Source organism: Epinephelus moara, chromosome 24 (assembly GCF_006386435.1).
Source record: "Epinephelus moara isolate mb chromosome 24, YSFRI_EMoa_1.0, whole genome shotgun sequence".
Classification (NCBI taxonomy): Eukaryota; Metazoa; Chordata; class Actinopteri; order Perciformes; family Serranidae; genus Epinephelus; species Epinephelus moara.
Window position 1 is genome coordinate 47,177,296 of NC_065529.1, and position 4,958 is coordinate 47,182,253.

Genomic DNA, 4,958 nt, shown 5'->3' on the forward strand with positions numbered 1-4,958 from the left:
AGGATGGACACAACATCCTGGATGCCAAGGCTACTGTATGTAGTCAGGCAGGCTGCATATCACATCAAAAGCATAGATCTATGCATTAATGATATGAAAGAGATAAATGTAAGTCAGACAAATTGAGTTTAAATTCAGATTCTTTATTTTTTTTTTAAAGTGTAATGCAGTGGGTAGGGAGGCTGGGGTGCGGGGGTGCGGCCACACCCCCTCCCATCCGCACCACCTAGTTCCGACGTCTATGCACTCAGCCAGCTTCAAACATTGTACGTTATTGAAATCAGGTGTGATTATGATAGCTGATGTTGTTTATGACACAGAAACACCATAAAATATCACCAAATAAAGCCACATGAATCGTGAAAGTTATGATCCCACTTTGTAGACGGTATATCTCAGCCAAAAATACCAAAATTACCTTTTATAAACCAACTACGTGTCCACTGACGGCTCCGCGTGAGATCGCGAGTAATCCTTTAGCTTTTCCCCTCGAAAAATGGCATGACATGACTTGTCACCACTCATCGCGATTTTGGACTCTGTGTGTTTAGGCTGCTCTGGTGCGAAATCCATAAGAAATAACAGAAAAATGATGCCGGATTCAGGAAGCCGAGAGCTTACTGAATCCTGTGATACCAAACATCACATGGTTTGATGACGTAGTGTACCTGTGAGATACCATTTAACAGAGGAGGGGACCGAGGCTTCTGAGGGGAGTTAGAGAGGTTAAACCTGCAGCATTGAGAGAGCGCCGGATTCTCAAGTATCTCTGAATGACCTGCTCTGCCTCATTTTTACTGCTCTGCACAAGCAGTGGAAAACTACCTACCTCAATGACCCTACGAGTGTCAGCACACACACACACACACACACACACACATCCCTGTGGTTTGTCTTGATTCCAGACACCTCATTCTGTCACCCCATGAGTTCTTGTGTCCAAAACAGCTCCTGCGGTCGACACGCATGGCCTTGAACAGTTTGTCGAGCTGTCCGTCTGCTCTGCCATTTGGAGCTCTGCTTGTGTCCGCACCAAAGTCTTTACAGTGTCTGCTGTAGGCCAGTGTCACTACACACACTCAAACACACACGCACACACACAAACATACAGATTCAACTGCAGGGACACGCGTGCTCAAACCACATGCGCTCATTCATACAAAGGCACACATACAGATTCACTGTCTTGTGCTAATTTGAGCTGTGTGTCATCTCTGCGTACATATGTTCATCATAGAAGTGGCCCAACATGAAGCAAATGTGCGTCCCTCCCCCGTGTCAACAGGCTTCAAACAGCAATAATGAGCACCATTTCTGCCCATATAGCTGCGGCCCCAGGCTGACACACACGTGCAGGAACGCACACACACACCTCTATGGTCCTTGGTGGATAAAATAACTGTGTTGCCTATAGGCGGACTGTTGAGCTCTAAGGTAGTTTCCTCTTGCTGAAACAGACAGAAATGTTCTTGATCTACCAACCTGCATCTTGCATAAGGCTTCTACAGAAACTGCCTGTATTGTTTCTTAACATTTATGTATCTTCTGACCTTCGAATTCATGCTGCAGGAAGATACTCATTTCATTTTATTTTTATGTGTTCTGATAATACCAGATGAGCAACATAAAAACCAGTGAAATCCTGCTTTGCACTTTGCTTAAATGATGTGTCACCAATTTTGGAGCAGTTCAGTTGAACTTGGACAGATTTTCTTGTTTGTTTGTGTTTTTCCACTCTCTTCGGTTCATTTGACAGAATGACAGCAATGCCATGTGGCACGAGGTGGCATCCAACAACTAAAGCAGGCTCTCTCATGGCTGCAGATCTCAAGACTCTTCTAGGACGTCTGCAATGCATTTAGACAAAATGTTTTAAGCCACATAAAGAAAAAGAGCAAGCTTAAAGGGACAGTTCACCCTGAAACAAAAAAATGCATATTTGTCCTCTTGAGGTGTCTGCCTTCTCTCCAACATAATGGAACTAGATGTCACTCAGCTTGTGGTGCTCAAAGCTCCAAAGAAAAACTTAACGGCAATGTGTCTTTCCAGAGATCATGACCCGGCCACTCAAGATAATCCACATACCTTGTTGTGAGCAGTTTCATGTAGGAGCTATTTTCTTTTTAATGTTATAAAAGTGTCATAATGACAAACGTTGGTTCAGCCAGTTTGCATAAAATCAAACTGGTTTAAGCTCATCAAACTATCTTCATACAACAGATCGTATGACCTCTTGTAAAAATACACATAAAACAGCTCTGTAACAGGTGAGTATAGGACCAAAAGGCATCACTGTAGTCAGGCAGAACAGTTTACAATGAGCCTTAATGCACCACTTAGACAAGTACACTGGGAGCAGGCTGGTGAGGCAACTGAAAGAGTCAGTGTCCAGGTTCAGAGCTTTCAGGAAAGCTGAATCAGTCCAAAGCTCTCGGCATGGAATGCCAGCGCTGAAAACAGGTGAGTAGCCGGTGAGCACAAACAGTTTGATTGTGTGCAGTGGTACTGTGAAGGAGCAGGCAGAGGGTGATGTCTGACAAGCAGAAATTTCAAAACCAGGAGTACTCACAGGAGAAACAGCAGTGCAAAGCCGACCGTGGATAGAGAAGAGCTTGTCAGCGGCAATGATGGTGCACACACAAAGGCGGAATGTGCAGCCACACGGCGAAGCCATCCACAGCACAAAAGATAAACTCACTATGGGGAGCTGGGTGATGGTCCCAGGAACCAGGAAGGTGGAAGCAGAGCTCTTGGTTTGGGACAGAAGGCAGAGTGGTTTACCAGGGAGCAGATGAAACAGGAGAATCAGGGACAGGCCGGGTCGGTAATGAGGAAAGGGTCCGGAAACAAATGCTGGAAAGTCTTGCATTGAAAGGTGAAGAAGTCTGTGAAGTGGTCGTCTTTATAGTGGCAGGAGGTAATGATCCACAGGTGAGAGGGGTTAGCTTGATGAGGTGGGCGTGGTGGACTGGCAGGAGCAGGAAATGTGTGGACAGGCGATAGGCTGGCAGGTGGAAAACTACTGAATGAGCTGAGATGGCATGTATGGCAGGTAAACAGCGCCCACTGTGACAGGCTCATATGATATCGAACCTATGATTGTGAATGAATGATGTAAAGTTATGTGGGTTCAGGAAAAGAAACATGATGATGTTCCCTTAGCTTCACATGGTCACGTACGACGCCACACACCACCACCACAACCTGCCTCATTATGCAGACTTTTCTTCTTGGTGATCGCATTTCTTGATTAAGTGGGTTATACACAAATTACTGGCTCATGATCACCTGTGTTATAATCGAATCATGGTGTATTTTTTGCTAGGTACATGTATAAACACTGCATGAGAACAGCCTGAGCTCGTACACTGGACCAGATGGGCAGAACCAGAAATCGACCCAACCTTTTTTTCCGATTCAGTTTGAACCAGAGAAAATCAACTTGACTGTGCAGCAGGTTTATCAGTCTGTCCATCCTCCTTCTCTTCCCAGCCTCTTGCTGTTATTGTAGCGCAGACATCATCCAGGCTGTCTGGCGGCTGGAGAGGTTGCCGTCCACCTGGCTCAGCGCCTGCTGACGGTTTAGCCAAGATTCTGTCAGAACGTGTGTGTGTTTGTATTTCCATGCCAGAGAGAAGGACTGACAGGCAGGGGTGAGAGAGACCTCTGACAGTGACCTGAAGCTGCTCATCAATCCCAACAACACACACACACACACACACACATGCATGGCCTCAGTGGTATTATGTTGATGTTTTTTCCACAATACCTTTTACAAGCTGCCAAATCCTCATTGTCCTACAGAGCCCCTCTGAACTGGTGTGTGTGTGTGTTTTCCAGAGATGAATGGATGTGTGTTGCCTGTCAGCGGTGTACATGTAGAATATAATGTGCGTTCATTACTGACGCCATGTACAGCACGTAAAGCTGTTTGTATGCTGGAAAACTCAGCACAAGTAATTGCTTGTTCTCTGTAATTGCTTGTCGTTTAGTTTCCTCTGCTGTAGAATGAAGTACAGGGTCTGAGAGTGCAGGAAATTGCCAATTCAAGAGCAAGAGACAGAATAGTTACACACAGACTTCACTTTACAATATCTAGCTTAGTGGGAACTGTTGTTTGACAAGCCCATTACCATAGCATTAGAATGACTATCCTCTCATTTCCCACCTGCTTTTGTCGCTGCTAATAAATCCTCCTCTTATTCGATTTTATAATCTTGTCTTCCACTTTCTGTCTAAATTGCCTTCCTTTCGAATTCTTTTATTCTTCTGACCTGCTCTCCTCATCTCTCAGCCCCCTCTAGCCTCATTCTACTAATGCTAACTTTCTGATGCTAAGCAGCTATAATGTTTATGTCCGCCATCTTAGTTTACTGTTATAACCAGGCCCCAAGAAAGCCAATTTGCAAATCTAGGATAGCAAAGGAATCACCTGCCCTACTCTCCCAATGATTGGATAGTACTCGTTGCCTTTGTTGGTTAGATTGGTTAGGTTTAGGCAAGAGGAGTGGGATTGGTTAGGGTTAAGGCAAGAACGTCAGGGTAAGCCAATCAGAAGTTGTGGGTGGGTCATTCTTTCGCTGTACCAGGATTTATTAATTTGCCCCCATGGACAGCGTGTAAGTACAACGTCCTGGTCTGCCACCTCATGCTGTTGGGCCCAAAAGAAGTCTTACAATGTGAAAGAGACGTCTGTAAATCAGTGGATATGTGGAGCTTTTATTTTGGTAAATTTGATTTTTGTTGTGTGACCTCTGACATTTTGGTGATGGAAGGGAACCTAAGGGGCTCAAAATTTGCATGCTGCAACTAGAGACCATGAGTCCATGAGACCCACGATTCATCCATAGGTGGCGCTATACTAACCGATTCAAATCTTTTTGTGAATAACTCAAAAAGTCCTTGACCAAAAATGCTCAAAATTTACATGCTGCAATTAGAGACCACAAGTAACTATG